The following is a 25,262-nucleotide window of genomic DNA, read 5'->3' as shown; positions in this document are numbered from 1 at the left end:
TATTCAACATTCAGAAAACGAAGATCATGGTATCCAGTCCCACCACTTCATGGGAAATAGATGGGCAAACAGTGGAAACAGTGTCAGACTTTGTTTCTCTGGGCTCCAAAATCACTACAGATGGTGACTGCAGCCATGAAATTAAAAGACGCTTACTCCTTGGAAAGAAAGTTATGACCAACCTAGATAGCATATTCAAAAGCAGAGACATTACTTTGCCAACAAAGGTTCATCTAGTCAAGGCTATGGTTTTTCCTGTGGTCATGTATGGATGTGAGAGTTGGACTGTGAAGAAGGCTGAGCGCCAAAGAATTGATGCTTTTGAACTGTGGTGTTGGAGAAGACTCTTGAGCGTCCCTTGGACTGCAAGGAGATCCAACGAGTCCATTCTGAAGGAGATCAGCCCTGGGATTTCTTTGGAAGGAATGATGCTGAGGCTGAAACTCCAATACTTTGGCCAGCTCATGCGAAGAGTTGACTCTTTGGAAAAGACTCTGATGCTGGGAGGGATTGGGGGCAGGAGGAGAAGGGGACGACAGAGGGTGAGATGGCTGGATGGCATCACTGACTCGATGGATGTGAGTCTGAGTGAACTCTGGGAGTTGGTGATGGACAGGGAGGCCTGGCGTGCTGCGATTCATGGGGTTGCAAAGAGTCAGACACAACTGAGTGACTGATCTGATCTGATCTGATTTTTAGATTATACATGTAAGTGATGGCATATACTATTTGTCTTTCTCTTTTTGACTTACTTCACTTAGTATGATAATCTCTAGGTCTGTTGCAAATGGCATTCTTTCTTTTATGGCTGAGTAATATTCCATTGTATATATGTACATATACTTTATCCAGTCCTCTGTTAATGGGCATTTTGGTTGCTTCCCTGTCCTGGCTATTGTAAATACTGCTGTGATGTGCCTTTTCGAATTGCAGTTTTCTCTGTATATGACTAGGAGTGGGACTGCTGGGTCATATGGTAGTTCTTATTTTTAGTTCCTTAAAAGGAACCTCCATACTATTTTCCACACAGGCAGCACCAATTTACATTCCCACCAGCAGTGAATATCTTTCAAGGTGTTCATTTGCCATTCGCATGTCTTCTTTGGTGAAGTATATGTTCAGATGTTTTGCCCATTTTTCAATTAGGTTGTTTGTTTTCTTATTATTGAGTTGTGAGAGTTATTCACACATTTTGGATACCAATCCTCTATCGGCTCTGTCTTTTTCTCTCAGTTTGTGACTTGTTTTTTAAATTTTCTCAACTATATCTTTAGAAGAGAAGACATTAAAACTTTGATAAAGTCCAGTTTGTGAACTTAAAAAAAAATAACAGTTTGTGCTTTTGTGTCCTACCTACAAAATTTTGCTTAACCCAAGGCCATAAATATTTTCTCCTGTTTCCTTTTAGAAATTTTATAGTTTTAGCTTTAGGGTTGTGGTCTGTTTAGAGTTAATTTTTGTATATGATGCAAGGAATAGGTTGAAATTCTTTTTTGGGGGGGCGCTTATGAATATTCAGTGATTTCAGCTCTATTTGTTGAAGCATGGGCGTCTTATGATTTCTGATACGTAATAAATCAGTAAGGAATGTGAATTATTTCTGCTGGAGAGCAGCAGGAATGAGACCTGGAGGCAGCTGCTGGAAGTCTCTAGTTCTGTGGAAGTCATGCTGAGCCTAACCTCCTTCCTCCTGCTCAACCTTCAGATGTGAAGTGAAGGATGCTGAGAAGGAGGATTCCCACCTGGAACACCTTTCAGGGGCTCAGTAAAGGTGGTACCTGAGGGACTTCCCTGGTGGTTCAGTGGTTAAGACGCTGAGCTCCCAATACAGGGGTGTGCGTTCGATCCCTGGTCAGGTAACTAAGATCCCACATGCCATGCAGCATGGCTCCAAAATTTAAAAAAATAATAATTTAAAAGATTAAAAAACAACAAAAAAGATGTCACCTGAGATTGAAGGCGTTCTGGAGGCCCGTGTGGGAGGTGAGGAAAGCCTGTTTGCAGTCACCCTTGGCACGCCATGGATGCATTTCTGTGCCCCCAGAATCACAGATGACTCTGCTCCTTCCTTGTTCAGATGGAGACTCCAAGATTGAGAGAGGCCAAGGTACTTCTTCACGGTCATGTGGCCAGTGAGTCCCACAGACCCTGATTCTGTGTTTTGCTGATTGAATATCCAGTTGCCTCCCAAATTGTCCACTGACGGGACTCTTAGCTTCTCAAAGTCACTGTGTCCAAGTCAGAATTCCTTCTTCTCCCTCCCACCCTTCACTTCCCCCTACCCCTTCTAGCTCTTTGGTTTCTTTTAATTTTTGGCCACACTCCATGGCACATGGGACCTTAGTTCCCCAGCCAGGGATCGAACCTGCACCCCCTGCATTGGAAGATGGAGTTTTAACCACCAGACTGCCAGGGAAGTCCCCAAATGCTCTCCATCTCGAATCTTCTGTTAGTAATGCTTTACCAACCACCCAGTGAAGAGCTGGGAAAAACTGAAGGCAGAAGGAGAAGAGGGTGGTAGAGGATGAGATGGTTAGATAGAATCAGGACTCAATGGACATAAAGTTGAGCAAACTCCAGGAGATAGTGAAGGACAGGGAAGCCTAGTGTGTTGCAGTTTACCGGGTCACGAAGAGTTGGACACGACTTAGCAACTGAATAACAACCAACCACCCAGCTGCCCAAACAAGAAACCAGGAAGCCCCTAGACATGCCCTCCCTTTCCTCCCACACCAGCTTAGCACAAAGCTGAACTGCATCCTCCTTCCCAGCCCCTCTTAATGGTATGTCTTCCTTTTCACCCCCTCCCGGTACACCCTTGGTTCAAAAAGACACCATCTGGCATCTGGACATTGGACATGTCCTTCCAGGTGGCTCCCCTTCTCCCCAGTCTCCCCTCTATCGCCTGCACCATCGCCAATTGATCTTTCCAGCTTGCAGTCTTGATAACATCCCTTCTCAGCTTCAAACGCTTGTGGCTCTGTGTCATCTCCTTGATAAAGATCAGACTCTCTAGCTTGGCAGGCTCAGACAATAAAGCATCTGCCTGCAATGAAGATCCCTGGTTCAATCCCTGGGTCTGGAAGATTCCCTGGAGAAGGGAATGGCTACTCACTCCAGTATTCTTGCCTGGAAAATTCCATGGACAGAGGTGGCTGGTGGGCTAGAGTCCATAGGGTTGCAAAGAGTCGGACACGACTGAGTGAGTAAACAGCAACAATTCTAGCTTGGCACTTGGTTCTGACACAGGCTTGGGCTACACACCCCGTCGCCCCTTGTACTTTAACAATAAAAGGCTTGTATTGTATGTCTGCTTCTTTTCCTGTCTGACAGCAATCTCAGTCTTCCTTGCTAGACTGCGACATGCTTGAGGGCAGGGCCTGTATTTTCCCTATAGAAGAACATTGCCCAGGATCTGGCATGAGCTCACTGCGGTCCAGTCATCCACTCGATAAACACTTGTTTAATGTCCACCATCACATGTCAGATTTATAGCAATATTAGGATGTCCTGTTGTCCCTTTGCCTCTTAATAATTTTAAACTGAAGATCAGGAGAGCTGAGTTTTAGGATGGTCTGAATCCTGACTACCTTGGAGTTATTTTCTGCAGTGAAGAATGGTTGTCAATGAAAATGCTATCAGTGAGAATAATCCTGTTTTGTGCTTAGTTGATCATTTTTCTGTGTGGAAAATATGATAAATCAAGCAACAAGGCTTTGGGGGTCTTTCAGGCTGCTTTGGGAGGAGGATGAAGTGCTGGTGATGAAAGACAGGTCTGTTCCAAACAGAATTCTTTATTTTGCCACCATCTCTCCACCCCATAGGCTTACCACAGTGGCTCAGTGGTAGAAGAATCCACCTGCAATGCAGGAGACACAGGACAGGAGACAAGGATCTTTCTGATCCTTGAGTCAGAAAGATCCCCTAGAGAAGGAATAGGCAATCTACTCCAGTATTCTTGCCTTGAGAATCCCATGGATAAAGGAGTCTGGCAGGCTACAGTTCACAGAGTCACACAGAGTCTGACACAAATGAAGCAACTTATTGCACACACGTGCACAAATCTTCATTGCAGTGCTTGGTCTTCTCTAGTTGTGGCAATCAAGCCCAGTAGGTGTGGCACGCTAGCTTAGCTGCCCCCTTGGCACGTGGGATCTAAGTTCCTGGACCGTGGGTTGGACCTTTGTGCTCTGCACTTGGAGGTGGATTCTCAACCAATGGAGCATCAGGGAAGTCTCTTTGTCTTCTTTTTCTGGGTAGATGCTCCCATGCAGCACAGTTTAAAGCTGCCCCCTCCCTCCCTCCATTCATTCATTTGCTATAAGGCTGGTCTCTGTTTTTTCTAATGTCTCCCACCCAGTACAGGGACTTCGCAGACAGAAGCCATCCTTGGGGGCTGGGCCAAGTGTAAAGTCTTAGCTCACTGCCTTGCTTGCCATCAATGCCTGACTTCCTTCCTGAACACCTCCTTGGGTTGTTTCCTTCCTCTTCCTTCCTTCTTTAGAATAAACTCTCTCGGACTTCCCAGGTGGCGCAGTGGGTAAGAATCCACCTGCCAACTCAGAGGACATGGGTTCGATCCCTGGTCCGGGAAGATTCCACATGCTATGGAGCAACTAAGCCCATGTCCCACAACTACTGAAATCTGCGTGCTCTATAGGGTCCATGACATAGAGCAGCCCCCACTCTCCCAAACTAGAGAAAGCCCTCGAGCACCAATGGAGGCCCAGCATAGCCATAAATAAATTAAATTATGTCTTTTTAAGAAAGAATACCCTCTCTCTCCTTTAGGAACTCCCCTGTATAAAATCCCAATGTGCTCTGAAGTCTGGCCTTCCAGAAACAGACCACTGAAACTTCCACAGACAAACCTCCCCACCGTGTCCAAGGGTCAGGTTTCCATGTGGAGAATGGTTTCATAGGCACATCTTTTTTTTTCCCCAACAGTTTCATCTCTTTCTCAAAAATGAACAACCCGTCATTTGAGGAGCGAGAAAGACTGAGTAGGAGGGAAATCTGCAGCAAAAAGAGGCTAATTTGAGGACCTGGAGAAAAAGAAATCCTGAGGAGACAGGAATGGGAGTCTCTCAGAGGAACCCAGGGGTCGGAGATTTCAGCAGATCGCTGGTGACCTTCCCGTCCCTCCTGATCTTGTTCACCCCCAGCCCATCTCTCAGGGGGTCAGCACCACCCCCTTCCCCCTTGCCACTACCTTCCACATACTGCCTGTCACCCGTCTGTCACCATTCTGTCTTACTTCTTCCAAATGTCTCTAAGGGACTTCCTTGGTGGTTCAGTGGTTGAGACTGGTTTGCCACTGCAGGGGGGCACGGGTTGGATCCCCAGTCTGGGAAATAAGAGCCCATATGCCAAAGGCCAGAAAAAAGAGGGAAGGCAGAGAGAACATGGGGCCACCCACAGTGCTGGAGTCATTAACCTCTGCCTCACCTGTTTTAAAAAAAGTCTCTAAGATTAGCCGTTTCTTTTCCATCCCATCTCTTTCCATCACTGAGGCTGATCTTGCTCCTCTGCATCGGTTCTGCCTCTAATCACCAGCAATCCTCCAAATACACCCCTCTAATGGTGCCCCATCCTGGGTTAAAGAAATGTCAGCCCACGCCAGCGGGGGGCAGGGGAGGGAGGGACAGGGATGTGCTTCCTTACCACTCTGCACACTGGGTTCTCACTCCCCTGAAAGAAACCCTTCACTGCAGCTTCCAGAGGGTTCATGTCGCATGTAGCCACCCCCTCCACTACCTGAGATGGTCCTTTCTCCTGTCCTCCTGCCTGCATCCTACCTACCATCCACGGACCATCCTCTCCAGCACATCTTCTCATCTCCTGCTTTGCTTGCACATGGAACATGCCTACCCCAGCTGTGGACTGTGACCATCCTACTACTGGTTAGAACATCACTTTCAACCAAAAGCCTTTGCAAAATTCACAGAGCCTTGTGGTCTGTAACATCAATTGTAAAGACCCAAATGGAGCGAACTAAAGCCAGATTTCTAAGGGCAGGGATGGTAGTTTAGCGTCAGATTTGTTTCACGTGATCCCACGGTTGTTAGTTTTGTCCTCCCCATCTGTCTGCAGCTGCCGGAGGGGCGTCAGATCTCCCACAGAGTGTGACTTGGGGCGGAGTGTGACTCGGGGCGGGGCTCAGGGGACCACTCACTAAACACATCTTAATTGATTTATTGATTTCTTCATTCTGCCTTCAACAAACATTTATTTACTGCCTGCAGAGAACTCCCAAGTAGACTCTTACTTCTCTGCCCAAACTGCACTGAAATCTCCAGTGCCTGCCTGAAAGGGAACTTGGGCAAACAGAAGCAGCCGGATGGAGAGCAGGTCTGGCTGCCTCCAGCTCCCCTCGAGCTGCTCCCGGCTGCAAGGGCTGGGACGTGTGGTGTGGAAAGTGCACTTGCCACGTGCTGTTTGCTCAGCAATAACCCTCCTGAAGCACATGTCTGTTGGTGAGAACTCGGCCTGAAAAAGTCAACAGACGGCTTCTGGCTGCTTCCCCAGGAGCGTCAGGCTACTGATGCCCATAACGCACATCCGGGACTTCCTGTCCTCCGTTTAGTAATTGCAAAGGGAATCCTGGCTCGGCTTCCCCTTCTCATGGGCCTGTGGTTGGGGCTTCCTTGAGGGAGGCGGCTTGGGAACCTGTTTCTAGAAGTGGCTCCTCCAACTGCTGCCCCTCCCCACCTGGCTGAAGCTCCTTGGATGCTCAAACCAGAAGCCACATCTGAGTGGATATGTGGACAGTGGATGCTGAGGGCCAGGGGGTGGTACTGAGGCAAAGGAAGGGTCATGGGAGAATTGACTGGCAATAGTGCTCAGTCGTGTCTGACTCTTTGTGACCCCATGGACTGTAGCATCCCCAGGCTCCTCTGTCCATGGGATTTCCCAGACAAGAATACTGGCATGGGTTGCCATTTCCTCCTGCAGGGAATCTTCCTGCCCCAGGGATTGAACCCATGTCTCCTGCATTAGCAAACAGAGTCTTTACCATTGAGCCACCAGGGAAACCCTGGCAACAGAAATGAACACATATCTTCGGTTCACATTGAAAGACCTAGTCAATGATTACATGTTTTTATTATTTACCTGGTAAAAATTCCCTTAAAAAAAAAGAGAGAGAGAGAGAGAGACGGACAGGAGGTTTGATGCTTCCCCTGAATTTAAGGCTCTGTCTAGTGCTTTTGTGGCCGTCTTTGTCCCTCTGAAACCTCTGGCTTCTGGGCTGGGCTCCGAGCAAGGAAATCAGTGGGGAGGGCTGAGGCCTGCTGACCTTGGCCTGGAAGAGGGTCCGCTTGGAGCAGAAAGTTCGGAGCCAGAGGCAGGCTGTGGCCCAGTGAGGTGATTCTCCCAGCCTCCAGATGACAAAGGTTGCATTTACACCTGGCCAGGAGGTTTAATCATCTACCATTTCCAAACACAGCAGGCTAACAACCGGCTGGCCTGAAAATCATAAATTAAAAAAAAAATCACCGACAAAAGGCAGCGTAAGAGGAAGGAGGGAAGAAGTGGGTCAGTGTCTTTGCTCGTGAGGGCCCTGGCTAGGGGGACTTTGGATAGAAGGGCTGTAGAGGGGGGCCATGGTGGGGCCTGAGTGAGAGTCTTGGGTGGGTGGCTTTGCGTAGGAGGCCTCTGGAAGGGGGCCATGGATGGGGGCTATTGGGGGTTGTGGGTAGCCCCTTGGTGAAGAGTTGGGGGTGGTGTCCCTTGGAATGCCTGGGGCGAGAGGCTGACCGGTGTTCTCCAGGTGAGCTGACTCAGCCCAGTTGTCACGGGCTCCATGAGAAAATGGTCACCTGCCCCACGGGTTGTCTTTCTCACGTGACTCTGAGCAAAGATGTCTCTGCCATAAAGATCTTCCTTCAGAGGCTTGCAGAGAGGGCTGTGCCCTGTTGCTGGCTTGTCTATGCCATCGCCTTCCGGTTAGAGGTGGTCCAGCTAGGCACCAGGCAGTCTGGCTTAGGGTTGCCCACTCCCCGCCTCATGCCAGGCAGTCTGGGTTCAAGTCTCAACTCCAACATTCACTTGTGGCCTTGAGCAGGTAACTTCAGCTCCCTAAGCCTGTTTTCCCACCTATAAAATGTGGATGGTACTTGTCCCTGCCTCATAGTTGCCAGGGAGAAATGAGATCACATGGGATTGCTACTGCTTGGAAAAATGCACGATTTGTTTGGGGCATGAATGGTCAACTTAGGTGTAGAGTGATAGTGGCTGTGCTCCAGGTGTGTGAACCAAAATGATGCTGAATTTCCAGGTGGAAGAAACTAGGAGGCACTTGTACTCAGGGAATGGTGTTTATATGTTAATTTTTCATGCGTTGCTTTGAACCACTGAGAAAGAGCTATAGAGCCTCATGGATGAATAGGAGCTCCATAATAACATTTTTATGGCAGAGGAATGAACCACCTCTTCAGTGATTAGCAATAAATATTATTGAATGTCTGCTATATATATGACATGCTGGGCAGTGCAGGGGACGTGGCAGAATTGATCCAGGCCCTCCTCCCTCAATAAATTTACCATCTTGATAGGGGACAAGACATACATGTAAATAGATAACCAACAACTCAAGATAACATATGTCAAATGCCAGAAGAGTTGTATTGTAGACAAATGAACTTGTGTCTTATCTTCCACTCACTTCATGAAAACAGAAACCACATCTGTCTTGTTCACCACGAGGTCCCCTCTGCCCACGTCTGCATTATCGCTAAGACTTACTGAGCATTTACTGTCATCCAGGCACCTTTGCCCTTTCTAGGTATTAACTCCTCTAAGCTTATAATACAGACTATAATGGAGATACATCAACAGCTGCCCCCCTGCCCCCTGCCTTTTTTTTTTCCGGCTGTGCCATGAGGCTTGCAGGATCTTAGTAATAGTTCCTGGACCAGAGATGGAATCTGTGTCGCTGGCAGTAGAAGCACGGAGTCCTAACCACTGGACAGCCAGGCAAGTCCCAATAGCCCCGTTTTTAAGATTTTAAGGAAAGTGAGGCACAGGGAGATGGAAAACTTGCTTTTGTAACGTCAGACACAGACAGCTGCTGTCTTCCTGTGCCTGGTGCCGTGGTGAGCATGGGGGACAGGAAAACATGTTCATAGGGGCCCCCCCAACATCCCAGGCGCTGTGCTAGGCCCTTTAAGTGAACAGTCTCACATCATCTTCACACGATACTTCCTGCAGGAGAATCTCATGTTGCTCATGTTAAGGAACAAGTGGGTCAGAGAGGTCAAGGTCACGCCCAAGTTCTGGGTTGGTAGGGGGCACTGCCTGAATCTACTCCCTAACCAAGGGACTGGGGACTTCCCGGGTGGCACTAGTGGTAAAGAACCCACCTGCCAATGCAGGAGACCTTATAGATGTGAGTTTGATCCCTGGGATGGGAGGATCCCCTGGAGGAGGGCAAGGCAACCCACTCCAGTATTCTTGCCTGGAGAATCCCATGGACAGAGGAGCCTGGTGGGGCTACAGTCCATGGGGTCTCAAAGATTGAGAAGTGGCTGAAGTGACTTACTTAGCATGCATGCACTCACCAAGAGACTGACGTGGGTCAGTGCAAGCGTTTGGAGTTCAGAGGATGGGGTGGTGAAGGAAGTCTTCTCCCAGAAAGAGTGGATGGATTCCCCAGAAGGAACCAGATTCAGATCAGTGGGGAGCATGAGAAAGAGGAGGAAATGCAGTGGGAAGGCTGCATAGGACCCTTGTTGGGTGTTCGTGGCAGCCTCCTGGCTGGAGAGAAGGGCATGTGTGGGTTGGCAGGGGCTGGGACAGGGCAGAAGGGAGATCTGGGATAGATTATAAAAGGCCTTGAGTACCAGGCAAAGGAGGCGAGTTCCTGAAGGACGAGATTCCACAGAAATAAGCTGGCCACGTTTGGAGGGCTTAATGTATCTGGATCTCTGGCCGGGTCCAAACAAATGATAAGCCTGGCATGGCCTTTCGTTTCTTCAAGCTTTAGTTATAGTGAGTTACATAACATCTTTAATCAAGGCCACTGGAAAATTACACAAAACGTTTGTTTCATATGGCATGGGAAAATGTAAAAGCCTTGCAGAGGGATGCCAGCGCCTCCCTCCCTCCCTTTCTTTCTGCTCCTACTTTTCAGTTACCAGACGCTCTGAAGTTGCACCGCCCTGAGACTGTGGAAACGGAGCTGGCAGTGAGGCACAGGGTGTGGATTGTAAGGCAGCAGGAGAGCTCAGTGCCGCTAGACAGTGGTCATTTCAGCGCCAGGGACCCCCGGGTTCCGGCCCCAGAGCTCTCGGTGCCACTGCCGCTAGTTTGGGCTCCAATTGCGTGTGTGACCTTTAACCCTGATGGTTTTGTTTTGTTTTTCCACCTGTGCAAAGGAAGACCTAGTTCTGCTGCCTTTGCTCGAATGAGCAAGGGGGTTTGCTGAAGGCCAGTGGGAACCCGGACATGACGCAAGCAGCAGAGTTACCACGCTGGGTAGAATCCGATGGTGGAAGCGCTTCCCTGTTGGCTGCATTATAAAGGCAGCCTCTCAGCAGCCAGACCTGCTCTGTCTGTTACTGGGAAGCCTGGATGGGGATGGAGGCAGGGGGAGGAAGCCAGTGGAATAAAGACATCTAGACTGTTTATTGCTCTTTTGTTAGTGTTTCTTATTTTGTTTGCTGTGTTTCCCGGGCCTGTGTGTGTGCTCATTTGTGTCTGACTCTTAGCAACCCCATGGACTGTAGCCCGCCAGCCTCCTCTGTCCATGGGATTTTTTTCAGGCAAGAATACTGGAGTGGGTTGCTATTTCCTCCTCCAGGAGATCTTCCCAACCCAGGGATCAAACCCAGGTCTCTTACATCTCCTACATTGGCAGGCAGATTCTTTACCACTAGCGCCACCTGGGAGGCCCCTCAAGACTTTTGGAAAGTTTAAAAAAGAAAAAATGTAAGTGGGGTATCTGACAGCTTGTTCTTTGATGAAAAGTGTCTAAACTTAGCCAATGGTAAAAGTCAGAAGATGGTGCTGGTATTTAGCTCTGTAATTTAGTATGTAAATCTTTGTATTTCTTCTTTTTTTTTTTTTTTGATTGTTTTATTTTTTGGCCACACCTTGAGGCAGGTGGGATCTTTGTTCTCCCAACAGGGATTGAACCCACACACCCTTCACTGGAAGTGAGGAGTCTTAACCACTGGACTGTCAGGGAAGTCCTTATATTTCTTTTTTGGAAAATATTTTTTTTTTAAGGACAAAGGGCAAAAATGGTTCCTTAAATTACCAAAAAATAATTGTTAAAATGTCCTTCATAACTGTTGCAAAATCTTCTCTCACTTGTTCTAAGCCTCAGAAAAGTCAAATCTGAAGGAGACATGGGGTGGATTGCGGGTCACGTGGAATTTACTGCGGAGGGGCAGACTCGGCTGAAAATAGGTTTGGGATTTTCCTCAAAACTCTCCATATTTTCCAAATGGATATTTGGAAACCTTTGATTAGGCAAGCTGGCTTTCTTGTTTTCCTGTCCCTTTACAAGATTCAAACTCAGTTGGCCACCCACTGATACAAATCTGTAAATAAACTAAATCCTCCCTTTGAACACACTAGTCCCTTGCTTGCTATCTTATGAAGATGTTTGGGGAAGAGGCTCAGCAGAGGCCAGTGTGTCTGCCCTTTGCTAAGCAGACCTGGGAGGCGATAGGTCTCTTGGAGAGAATTCAGGCAAGGACAGACCACAAAACGCGCCTGCGGAATCTGGCTCCTGGCGGCTTCCTGTCACTGCACCAGTGTGGGCGGGTGGGTGGGTGGGGTAGAGTGTTTGTAGTGTGTGTGGGTGTTGATAGTGGAAGATGCTGATTCTGTAGAGATCGATATTTTCATCGAGCCTTGTGCCTTGTGGTAGGACGGGAGACATGTGGACAACAGAATTTTAAAAAATATTATTTGGAGACTTCCCTGGCAATCCAGTGGTTAAGACTCTGCTCTCCTAATGCGGGAGGCACAGGTTCAATCCCAGGTTGGGAAACTAAGAGCCTGCATGCTGTATGGTGTGGCCAAAATTTAAATAAATAGAATAAAAATATTTTTATTGAGATATAAGTGACATATAACATTATATTAATATGAGGTGTACAACATAATGATTTGATATTTGTGTGTATTGGGAAATGATCACTACGTCCATCACCACACATAGCTACAAATCTGTTTTTCTTGTGATAAGAACTTTTAAGATCTGCCTTCACAGCATCTGTCAAATATACTACTGAGTATTGACTATTATTGATTATAATCAATACTGAGTATATTCAGTATAATCAGTACTATTATTGATTATAATAACCACAGTGTACATTACATCTCCATGACTCATTAAAATTTTTTTTTAAGTTATCATATTACCTAAATACAAGTTTTCTTTCTGCTCCCTTCCCGCACCTTCCAGTGTTCCACATTTTCTCTCATTTCTTCATTTCACTATTTTCTCTAAATGGCTCCTTTCTGCTCCCATCTTCTTTAATTTTCTTATCATCATCTCCTTCTTCTCTATTTTTTACTTTTTTATTTTCCCCCTATTTCTCTTCATCCTACTAGTACACTTTCTTGCTCCTTCTTATCTTTTTGTCTCTTTCTACTCTCCCTGGAAGCTGGAAGTTGAAGAACTTGATCTTTACCTAGAGCAGAGCCAGAAGCATCAGTTATACTGATATCATGTTTCTCTAAAATAAAGACTGCCACCATGAGAGATTGGTGGAGTGCCCAGGCTCCACTTGTGTTCTAAATTCTGAGCTGACCTCGTGATTTTAAGAGCTGCTCATTAAATGGAGGTGGCTATCTTTTTCTAACTTTCTATCTGGGCTTCCCAGGTGGCACTAGTGATAAAAAACTTGCCTGCCAATGCTGGAGAGGTCCTGGGTCAGGAAGATCCCCTGGAGTAGAGTGGCAACCTGCTCCAGTATTCTTGCTTGGAGAATCCTGTGGACAGAGGAGCCTCGTGGGCTACAGTCAGTGCGATTGAACAGAGTTGGATATGACTGAAGCAACTTTGCAGGCTTGCATGATGGCCAATCTTTCTAGCAGGTGGTGAGCTGGATAGGAGCAAAAGTGCCAAGTGGGTGATATGGATTTGGTGAGAAAGTTGTGTTGGAGCCAGTTCAGGCTGATTTGAATTCTCTTTACCTGATGGTTACAGTGGGGATCCCCAGAGTTTTACGAATGTGAAGGGAAGCTTTAAAAGTAATTTGTGCAAAGTAAGATGTCACAGTTGCATAAAACTGGTAAAATAATCAAGCTGCGGGTATGGGAGTCTGGAGAACAGAGATGATCTAAGCTAAGGACTGTCTGAAAGCATTTTCCATTTTCAGTGTTCAGCAGCTCCTAACCCCTAGTTGCTATTTCCTATTTGTCTCTACATTCATGTTCTCCTGCCAGCAAAGTCTGGGCTTCAGCACAGTAGTCAGGGCTCAAGGCTGAGACTAGGTCTGAATTCCAGCAAGATAACCTCTCCAAGGCTCACTTACCTCGACCACAAATAGGTACAATAGGGCCTGTTGTTAAAGTAGATGATCCGAAGTAAATGCTGGGTGCTGCATCTGACCATAATAGGTGCTCAGATTGTAATCATTATTATTACCCACTATTGAGGAAGTCCTGGGTCTCAAGAGGACTTACTCTTCCTCCCTCCTTCAGGGAGAGTCAGAGGAATCCAAGCTCCACCCCAAGCTGGAGCCCAGGCTGGTTTTGCCCTCTTCATGGTGAGCCAAAAACTATGTTGAGGGGAGACTTAAAAAAAAAAGTTTTTTGGAACTTCCCTGGTGGTCCAGTGGTTAAGACTTTACACGTCCACTCCAGGGGGGTAGGGGTTTAATTCCTGGTTGGTGAACTGAGGTCCCGCATGCTGGGTGGTGTGGCCAAAAAATAAATAGAGAATTAGCTTTAAAAATTCAATTACCAAAAAATGTTTTCTTTTAGTGTTGAGATAGACACTTCCCTTGTATCAGTTATCTATTACTGTGTAACAAGTCAATTCCAAATGGCCTCAAACAATAACCATTTTTATTTACTCATGACTCTGTGGGTCAGTAATTTGGGTTGGGCTCAGCTGGACAGTTCTCCTGGTCTTGTCTGGGTCTGCTGATGGGTCAGTGGGGTGAGGGCTGTCTTCCTGTGGTCTGTCACCCTCTAGAAGGCAAGCTCAGGCTCTTCCCAAGGAGGCAGCATTATCAGAAGGCAATAGAAGAAGCTGCAATACATTTTGAAGCCTAGACTGGAACATTGCCCTTCTGCCACAACCAACTGAATCAGATTCAGACTCTAGGTAAACAGGCTTTAACTCTTGATGCTGAAACACAGCCAAGCCCCTCTGAGAAGGGATGTGCATGCAGGAGGGGGAGAAATTATTGTGCCCACTTTTGGCCTATGATTTATATACCAAACTCCAACTTTGGCCATAGTCAAGTACATCCCTCTTCCAGAGAAAACACTTCTTGGGACTTCCCTGATGATCCAGTGGCTAAGAATCTGCCTTCCAATGCAGGGGACATGGGTTTGATCCCTGGTCAGGGAACTAAGATCCCACATGCCTGGGGCAACTAAGCCAGAGAGTCACAACTAGAGAAGACTTCGAGCTGTAATGAATACCCAGTGCAGTCAAAACAAACAACGAAAATACAAACCAAGCAAAGGCGTGTAAGATGGTGATGGGGGAATTATCTCAGCCATTTTTGCCAAAACCTATCCCAACCTTAGTCTTCAACATAGTGTTTCTCTTTCCCCTCCCAATTCTATATATCACATAAAAAAAAATCATCCCTCCCCATATTTGTTAACCTGTACATCATGTCCTGAGCTGCTTCCACCACTCAACTCTCCCCTGGGAGAAAATGGTCAGGCATCCACTTAAAGCTGGAACTCCTCTGCGTCGCTCCCTATTCCACACCTTTCTCTTGAAAAGCCAATAAAAAGGTGAGGCAGGGCAGTAGCAAATTCCCCCTCGGGTGCTCCTGTCTATTTTTCGTAAGAGTCCACACACACAAGTCACTGTTTAACTTCCCAGGTAGTATATTTTACTTTCTGATGTCTTAGTCACTTCCAAGAGTCCTGAGAATAAAGTTGGGGGGATAGGTGAAAATGACTCTCTCTCACATTCCTCCCAGTCTCTGGCTTAGATGGAAAGAAAACTAGCCATTCCCAAGTCCCCATGGCCTCTCCTACTTGAGTTAGAATGTGCATAAAATATTGTATTCAAATGTTGCTTCAACAGTTCATGGATATTCTGATCATCTTAAAGTTTTTCAGTCTACCAATTGTTAGAAGCTGTGAAGTTGTTTTCTTAAGGTGTAAAAATACATTAGTTGCGATGATTAAAAATATGTATAAGAAAGTCCTCTTCCATAAAGATGAAATTATTTCAAACCTTTAGAAGTGACCAGAAATCAACTGGGAAATTTGGAGCATTACAAGGGAAAAATGAAAAAGGCCCATTTGTATATTAAGTTATTTTGCAATTTTCCTCCAAAAAAGGAAGAAAACCCCCAAAGGCTTTCCACCCAAAACAGCCTCAACATTTCTGAGTTTTTCTCTGAACCCTGACTGTCCTTGGTCCACATTCCCAGCTGATTTTTGTGACCCGAAAATCTGTTTACTTCCAGAAGAAACATGTAAAAGGAAACACTCAAGGGCACCTCTTTCAACACTGACCTTCACAACATTTTGGCACATTCAGCTCAGCTACTTAAGAACCAACCAGACACCCAAACTCTGAAGGAGTTTGGGGGAGGCCACAAGAGTGAGAACAATAGCTCTTGTACACTTTAAAAAATATATTTTATTAAAAAAATTAAAAAAAAATTTTTTTGCCTCACTGTGTGGCATGAGGGACCTCAGATGAATCCATGCCCTGTGCAGTGGAAGCAGGGTCTTCATTACTGGGCCACACTCATGGCAAAAAGCAAAGAGGAACTAAAGAGCCTCTTGATGAGTGTGAAAGAAGAGAGTGAAAAAGCTGGCTTGAAACTCAACATCCAAAAAACTAATATCATGGCATCTGGTTCCATCACTTCTGGCAAATAGATGGGGGACAAGTGGAAATAGTGACATTTTCTTGGGTTCCAAAATCACTGTGGATGGTGACTTCATCCTTGAAAGAAAAGCTATGACAAACCTAGACAGCATATTAAAAGCAGAGACTTCACTTTGCCGACAAAGGTCTGTACAGTCAAATCTATGGTTTTTCCAGTAGTCATGTATGGATGTGAGAGTTGGACCATAAAGAAGGCTGAATGCCAAAGAGTTGATGCTTTTGAATTGTGGTGCTGGAAAAGATTCTGAGAGTCCCTTGGACAGCAAGGGGATCAAACCAATCAATCCTAAAGGAAATCAACCCTGAATATTCATTGGAAGGACTGATGCTGAAGCTGAAGCTCCAATACTTTGGCCACCTGATGTGAAGAGCCAGCTCACTGGAAAAGACCCTGATGCTGAGAAAGATTGAGGGCAGGAGGAGAAGGGGACGTCAGAGGACGAGATGGTTGGACATCACCGACTCAATGGACATACATTTGAGCAAACCCCAGGAAACAGTGAAGGACACGGAAGCCTGATGTGCTTCAGTCCATGGGGTTGCAAAGAGTTGGACATGACTTAGCGACTGAACAACCACCACCACCACTGGGCCACCAGGGAAGCCCAGCCCTTGTGCACTTTTACAAGCATCTCTCACAACTCTACACAACTCTGTAAAGTGAAGTGAAGTCACTTAGTCGTGTCCAACTCTTTGCGACCCCTTGGACTGTAGCCTACCAGGCTCCTCCGTCCATGGGATTTTCCAGGCAAGAATACTGGAGTGGGTTGCCATTTCCTTCTCCAGGAGATCTTCCCGACACAGGGATTGAACCCAGGTCTCCCGCATTATATGTAGATGCTTTACTGTCTGAGCCACCAGGGAAGTCAACTCTGTAAAACCTGGGACATGTCCCCCATCAACTTGAATTAGCTTCTTAATCTTTCTCAGGCAGTTGTACCATATGGATGAGGTGTCAGGGCATCATAGTTCAAATCTGGACTCAGGAGCCTGAGTGCCTGGCTTTGAATCTGGGATCACAGTGAAGCTGTGTAACTTTGGACAAGTTGTCCCACCTCTCCACCTCTCAGTTTCTTCATCTGTACAATAGCCGTAAGAATAGTACCTCCCTGACTGTAATTGTGAGGCTGATGTGATTTGAAGCTTGCCTGGTCCTCAGAAATGTTGTATGTATTCAATAAATTATTTCAGAATGAGAGGAAATTTTAAACATCTCTTTGATGAATCTATGCATCCAAAGGGAACATGAATACATTAAAATATCCTATCAAAAGACTGTTCTATACATGTGTGTCTCTTTTGCTGTCTCACATACAGGGTTATCGTTACCATCTTTCTAAATTCCATATATATGCGTTATTATACTATATTGGTGGTTTTCTTTCTGGCTTACTTCACTCTGTATAATAGGCTCCAGTTTCATCCACCTCATTAGAACTGATTCAAATGTATTCTTTTTAACAGCTGAATAATACTCCATTGTGTGTATGTACCACAGCTTTCTTATCCATTCATCTGCTGATGGACATCTAGGTTGCTTCCATGTCCTGGCTATTATAATCAGTGTCCATAGTGGCTGTACTAGTTTGCATTCCCACCAACAGTACAATAACATATATAAAACAAATCGCCAGTCCAGGTTCGATGCAGGATACAGGATGCTTAGGGCTGGTGCACTGGGACGACCCAGAGGGATGGTATGGGGAGGGAGGAGGGAAGGGGGTTTGGGATGGGGAACATGTGTACACCCATGGCAGATTCATGTTGATATATGGCAAAACCAATACAATATTGTAAAGTAATTAACCTCCAATTAAAATAAATAAATTTATATTAAAAAAAGTAAGTTGAAAGTGAAAAAAAAAAAAGATATTCAAAACCAGAGAGTTACAAAACTCAAAGAAGTGAATATCTGGGGAGGCGGATAGATTGTCAAGCTCCTTTACGCAGATTGGTGGGGTTGGCGGTGCTTGTGTCTTGTAGGTCTCCCCACATTTTTTGTGTATATATCTAAAGCTGACCCTAATGTTAATGCCAGGTCCACTGACATCTTCAAATCCAGAATAAAAACATTCACTTTGGAGCAAAAAAAAAAAAAAGAATTTCGTTTTTCTGCTATTGCTGCTGCTAAGTCGCTTCAGTCGCGTCCGACTCTGTGCGACTCCAGAGACGGCAGCCCACCAGGTTCCCCCGTCCCTGGGATTCTCCAGGCAAGAACACTGGAGTGGGTTGCCATTTCCTTCTCCAGTGCATGAAAGTGAAAAGTGAAAGTGAAGTCACTCAGTCATGTCCGACTCTTCGCGACCCCATGGACTGCAGCCTACCAGGCTCCTCCGTCCATGGGATTTTCCAGGCAAGAGTACTGGAGTGGGTGCCATTGCCTTCTCCAATGCATGAAAGTGAAAAGTGAACGTGAAGTCACTCAGTCGTGTCCGACTCCTAGCGACCCCATGGACTGCAGCCTACCAGGCTCCTCCGTCCATGGGCTGTTCTAGTACAGTGTTAAATTTCCCTGAAAAGTTGACATCATGAATAAGCCAAACTTCACAAATGTATCATTTTCCAAATAAGGATTGTTGTCTCAAAAGGCCTAGAATACAACTTAGAACTCATTCCCACTCACATTGCACAAAATTATATATATAAGCAACAAAATTTCACACATACACAAAAATAAAAAATAAATAAAATATCTGATCAATGTGAAGGGGTGTTGTGAAGAAAGGCTTTGTTTCCAATAAGTGTCCCTGCCGAGAAAAACTCCTGTTTTCTGGGGTATAAGACGAGATGGTATAATTATTATAATGACTATAAAATAGTATGTATAATACATAATACTTTAGGACTCTCCTTGAGGAAAAAGGACATATTATTCCATTTCCTTAAGTATTCCACTCTCCTGTGGATAATCATTAATGTTTTGTTTTCATTTTTTCTTTCTTTTTTTGGCCACATGGTGCAGCATGTGGAAATCTTAGTTCCCCCACCAGGGGTCGAACCCACATCCCCTGCAGCAGAGGCTAAGAGTCTCAGTCACTGGGCTGCCAGGAAAGTCCTAATCATTAACGTTTAAGTGGGTAAGAGCTTCGGAGTGAGATATACATGTACCACTCACACTCTGTTAACTTTTGAGCTGGCCTCAGTTTGCTCATCTGTAAAATGGATGGGAGTTTAATGAAAGCATTAGAAGAGACAAACAAGTAACTGTTTTAATAGTTGGCTTAATAAAATCTATTATTATTATTATTATTATAAATGTTTGCCCTAATCTCAGATCATTCTTTCCAGACTCAAGCTCTGTGAAAGTGGTTACTTTATCTCATTCCTACAAAGGTCACTTATGATAATCAGCAAGTGGTGGTTGTTGATAATATAATGATGATTGATACCAGAAATTCTGGAACTTTTTTGGAGGGCCAAAGGCAGAACAAGAAAAATTCTGGCCTGGAACATCCCAGAAGATCCATTCTGAGGCCAAAAGGAAGTGGAAATATGAAGGAAGCCTGTGCTTTTCATTTCCAAAAAAATTCTTTGGTTAAGAGCCCCATTCTTGATCAAAAGGGGTGATTTATTACCTGACTCATGTTACTGTTGAAATACGGGCTCTGTGATATTATATTTAAACTTAGTTTTTTCAAGATCTTATTTTCTACCTTTACATGAACAATAATGTTAAGGGCTTCCTAAGTGACTCAGATGGTAAAGAATCTGCCTGCAATGCAGGAGATCCGGGCTCAACCCCTGGGTTGGCAAGATCCCCTGGAGAAGGAAATGGCAACCCACTCCAGTATTCTTGCCTGGAGAAGCCCATGGACAGAGGAGCCGGGCGGGCTTCAGTCAATGGGGTCTCAAAAGAGTTGGACACCACTGAGTGACTAAGCTACCAAATGAAAAAAGCCCTATTCTTGGGTTTGCCAGTGAGTGGCTGGGAAAACCATCTGCCTTCTTTTGAGCCCTGGTTTCCTTATTTAAAAATTGTGAGGTTATCATGAAGGTCCTCTCTACCTCTGAGATGCTTGGGGAAGTCCCAGATGAAACTAGTTCCAACCAGGTCATACACTTCTCAGACCTGGAAAGGAAACCAAACAGCCGAGATGAGGAATTTCCTTTCAACAAATATCTTGTAATTATGCTGATTTTTAAGCCACGTAACCAGTCTAAAAGCAAATCCCATCTCAGTGGAATTTATAAAAGGATTAGGAAATGGAGAAGACTGGGGGCATGTTAGTAAGCCCATTTGATTTCACTTCCCTCCCTCCTTTACTGTTTTTTAACTGAATAGGTTGGAGAGCACAAAAAATTCACTGACTTCTGCACCTGTATTTAATTTTCTCTATTCCTGGCTGCCTAGTATCTGACCTACTTTTAAGACGCTCATCCCTTCCATCATGATTCACATGACTTTTGTCATCATGGACTATGGAGATTAAATATATGAACCAGGGCTGCTGTTGATGTATCTAATGTCCATCTCGTCAAAATCACCTCCCTGGCTACCCACTCCAGTATTCTTGTCTGGAGAATTCCATGGACAGAGGAGCCTGCCGGGCTACAGTCGATGGGGTCGCAATGAGTGGAAAACGACTGAGTGACTAACATTTGCCCTGACATTTAGCCAGACTCTGGATCACATTGTCCTGTACAAAAATAAGGCACTTTGAAGGGGATGGTGTCCAGTTTTTTACTTTTGGCTTTTGGAGAAGATAGGAAGTTAATTGATTTAAAATAGTACAGATATTTGTGTAGCTCTTCAAGTGTTGGAGCACCTTCAAGGCATGACCATCCTGTTTTCACTTCTCCAAGATAGGTCCTGTGAGCACACTTCTTTTGTAAATAACTTTTTTGTGTGCATCCTCAGCCGCTCAGTCATGTCCAGCTCTGAGACCCCATGGACTACAGCCTGCTAGGCTCCTCTGTCCATGGAATTCACCAGGTAAGAATACTGGAGTGGGTGCCGTTTCCTCCTCCAGGGGATCTTCCTGACCCAGGGATTGAACCCTTGTATCCTAAGGCTCCTGCATTAGCAGCGGATTCTTTGCCACTGAGCCACCTGGGAAGCCTAATTGTCCATTTAGGGTCATATATATCAAGGCCCTCAGCTCTGGCTGGTGAGGGAGATGAGCATATCCTTTAGAAGTTAATTCTGCAGATAAATAAGAGAGACACTACAGAAGCCCACGTCCCACAAAAGGCAGGAGATGGGGAAGTGTGGAGAATAGTAACCCTTTCATCTTCAAGGCAGGAAAAAATATTGCATGGGTCCAGGACAAACAAGCCATAAATTTCAGGCTTGAGCCCCACCAGAGCTGGCTCCTAAATATGGCCCAAATCAAGGCTGTCAGGACTGAGTCACTCTGCAGTCAAACGACATGAAAGGGAAACTCCTCTCTACAGCCAGTGGCAGCTCTGCAGCTCCCGGCGGCTGAGCCTGTCTCTTCCATCTCCAGCTTCGATGCTTAAGGGTTCCAGCATTGGAAAGTGACAAAGAAGTAGAAAATCGATGGTAACCAAGAAGGTCTTATTCACTGGGGGGAACAGGGTCACCCTGGAGCCAGAACTTGTTGGTTGTAAACCCTTCAGAGCTAGACTGAGAGAAAGAAACAGATTTCTGGTGGGTGGAGGGGGTGGATTCTGTTGTTTACAGCTGTTTGGTCTTAGAAGACCAAAATGAGCCTGTAAAGCTCTGGCTGTTAGAGATTACAAGGAGAATCACTTTGGTGTAGCCAGATACATCCCCTGCTTCTCTTTATTTTCTTTATTTTTTTAAATCCCAGATTTTCTATGCTAACAGTATCAGAAATTATGTAGACAGATTTATAGGTTCAGATCCTGTGTGTATTTTAAATAGTGAGGGCCAACATTTATTTATTAAGCACTTACTCCTGCCAAGACTATTGTAAATGTAATAGCCTGGGTGGTGTACCATTATTATTGCTGTGTCCACTTTATAGATGAGAAAAATGAGACATAGGAGTTGAGTACAGTTCAGTTCCCTGTCCGTCCAGTGGTTAAAATTCCTCACCACCAATGCAGGGGGCGAAAGTTTGACCCCTGGTTAGAGAAATAAGATCCCACCTGCTGGGCAGCGTGGCCAAAAGGAAAAGAAAGAAAGAAAGAAAGAAATGGAGTACAGTTGGTAAGCAGTAAAATTGGAATTTGAACCCAGGTCATGTGTTTCCAGAATCTGCCCACATAACTACTAAGTTATAGTGCTTTTTAGTAGTATATAGGCCAGGTTTGTATTCATAAGACAGGTAAAAAAAATCAAACCATGTAGTGGAAAATTCTTCACGAAGTTGTCCTTGGAGACTCAGATTCTGAGTTCAAAGCCAAAAGGAATTGATAGGCCACTTCTTTTTTCTTTTTAATTAATTTAAATTGGAGACTAATAACTTTACAATATCGTAGTGGTTTTTGCCGTACACTGACACGAATCAGCCATGGGTGTACATGTGTTCTCCGTCCTGAACCCCCCTTCCACCTCCCTCCCCGATAGGCCATTTCTTATGTTGCTTGTCACAGTCCAAGATGTCAGAGGGCAGAGGGCAGCCTGGTCCCCAGCCTCACATCCCCAGATGCAACCCACTAGACACGCTCACAGAAAAACAGAGCCTGCCTCCTATAGGGTTGAAAGTATGCTGGTGTGTTGTCTGCGGTGGTGGGGATAGGAGGCAACCAAGGTGTCAAAAGCTAGGGGACAAGGTAAGTTAGAGAGTGTTAGTTGCTCAGTCGTGTCTGACATTTTGCGACATCATGGATCTGGCAGGCTCCTCTATCCATGGGATTCTCCAGGCAAGAATACTGGAGTAGGTTGTCATTCCCTTCTCCAGGGGATCTTCCCCACCCAGGAATCAAACCCGGGTCCCCTAGACCCGGGATAGAAGGTGGATTCTTTATCATCTGAGCCACCAGGGAAGCCCAAGGTAAGTCAACACTGGTGGATATATTATGGAATTCTGTCTGGCTTTCGGAAGAGAGAAATTTGGTATAGATACACCAGCATGTATTTAAAAAGCATACTGTCAGTTGAAACAGTAAGAAGTAGAACAAAGTCTCTGAGACCTCCATCATTAATTAAAATAGATGAAAAATATGGGGATTTCCCTGGGGGCCCAGTGGTGAGCATCTGCGCTTCCACTGGTGGGGGCATGGGTTTGATCCCTAGTCTGATAACCAAGATCCCACAAACCAATGGTGCAGCCAAAAAAATAAAAACAATTAGGAAGAAAATGTGTACACAAAACACCACAATGTATTTTACAAAGACATGTATCCTTAGAGGTTTAAGAAGGGGAAAGGATTTGGAATCAGATTCTTAAAAAAATAATAATAAAAAGAGAAGAGAAACAATCTGAAAGTGACACGGTCCACACTGGGAATGTGGATGGTAAGTTGTTAAACGTCATAGCACTCATTCTTTCGTTCATTCACTCAGTCACCTAACTCATTATACACAGCCAAGAAGTTGAGAGACAGTGGCAGGGGTGGGGTGGGGAGTGCAAAGACTTTGGGGCCAGGGGACTGGTCCTGCTTCCACACAAATTTGCTGGGGGGCTTTGGTTAACCCTCTAAGGACTAAATTTCCTAATTTACAAATTGTTAAGTGACATCTAATTAATTTAGTAGGATTGTGTGTGAAGAATGTATGCAAAGCTCCTTGCATGCATTTCTTGATCCAGAGCCTATATAGAAAGCCCATAGTTAAACAGTGGGGCTTCCCTGGTGGCTTAGATAGTGAAGAATCTGCCTGCAATACAGGAGACCTGGGTTTGATCTCCGGGTGGGGAAGATGTCCTGGATGAGGGAATGGCTAGCCACTCTAATATTCTTGACCTAAGAATCCCATGGACAGAGGACCCTGGCAGTTGAAAAGAGTTGGACATGACTGAGTGACTGACGCTAACTAATAGTAAACAGTAACTGTTAACTCTGATATACTGGTGATTGAAACAAAGTCCCTGCAGTCGGATGGAAGAGATAACTTTAGACAAATCAGTGTACCAAAAAGTTGAATTATCAAAATTAGTGCAACAAAGGTATCAAAAGTGCTACCAGTTCGTTTGAAAAGTTCAGGACTCATCATGGGGTCTCACTGATAGGACTTCAGAGATGATTAAGATATTGAAAAACTTAGATGCCAAATTGAAGAAAACAACCGTGAAGACCTAGGTAACAGAGTCCAACCTTCTCATGGCTTGTGGAAGCCATGGTACTAGTAGGCCAGTGAATGTTGAGGTCCAGCTGGGGCACCAATACAAGGGTCAGGGGAGGGAGGGGCCTCAGAAAGTAGCCTGTAGGCTGGTAGGATCATCGACTTGATGGACATGAGTTTGAGCAAGCTCTGGGAGTTGGTGATGGACAGGGAAGCCTGGCGTGCTGCAGTCCATGAGGTTGCAAAGAGTCAGAGATGACTGAGCGACTTAACTGAACTAGACTGAGGCTGGTAGGAGGGTTGGAGGGCTGGAGGGAAGTGTGGATGAAATAAACAGAATAAACATTGGAGGGATGAGAACATAAGGTCTGACCAGGGACTGGGGGGAGACCCCATGGCTAGAGAAAGTGATCTTGTTCAACTCTGCCCCCTTTGGATAAACAGAAGACTTTCATACCCTCCCTACCCCCACACACCAGTCCTGAAGACGTTCATTTACCTCTCTGAATTGGGGCTGGCTCCTAGCTATCTTCTGTGGATCTCCATTCACCCAGATGTTATCGGTTTTTCTTTCTGTAATTATTATTGGGACAAGGGTGGAGGCATTTGTTTTCATTCCTCCTGACCCCACCCTTACATAAAATTATCATACAAACTATGCTTTTCAAGTTTCACCCACCCTTCCCCGGAAATTCAGAATCTCCCCTCCCTACCACTGTCTAACCCTAGACCATTGATTGCAAAATAAGTAGTGTGGGCGGGGGAGAGATAAGCTCCCTGGGAAGGTAGGTTAGGGCCAGATAAGAGGGCCTTAGATGTTGCTAACATCCCTGCTACTGTAACTAACCCCACCCGAGGCACAAATTCTTCCTACAGGAAGTGGGCAAAGAGGGCCCTTTAAGGGCACACAGGAGTGGAAGGAGCCTACCTCTGAGGGACCCCTTTCAGCTCTCAGCCCTTGTTGGATGAGCAGGAGAGAGTCAGATAGATGAAAGAATTTGGTCTGGTCAACCCTGAGGCTGGGGACTTGAGAAGCTTGTTGAGACAAGATCT

The 25,262-nt window shown here is 45.5% G+C and overlaps 1 long non-coding RNA gene across 1 annotated transcript in view; it reads right to left on the bottom strand.

Moving 5' to 3' along the window:
* Nucleotides 1-24,796, bottom strand: part of LOC129636094 (uncharacterized) — a 35,333-nt gene extending 10,537 nt beyond the window's left edge. Inside the window, exon 1 of the long non-coding RNA XR_008706639.1 lies at nucleotides 24,709-24,796. This is a non-coding gene — a long non-coding RNA (uncharacterized LOC129636094). The remainder of the gene's footprint in view (nucleotides 1-24,708) is intronic.
* Nucleotides 24,797-25,262: the final 466 nt, after the last annotated feature.

Source organism: Bubalus kerabau, chromosome 21, assembly GCF_029407905.1.
Source record: "Bubalus kerabau isolate K-KA32 ecotype Philippines breed swamp buffalo chromosome 21, PCC_UOA_SB_1v2, whole genome shotgun sequence".
Classification (NCBI taxonomy): Eukaryota; Metazoa; Chordata; class Mammalia; order Artiodactyla; family Bovidae; genus Bubalus; species Bubalus kerabau.
Note: the sequence above shows the minus strand (reverse complement) of the source record. Positions and strands in the feature narration are given on the sequence as shown.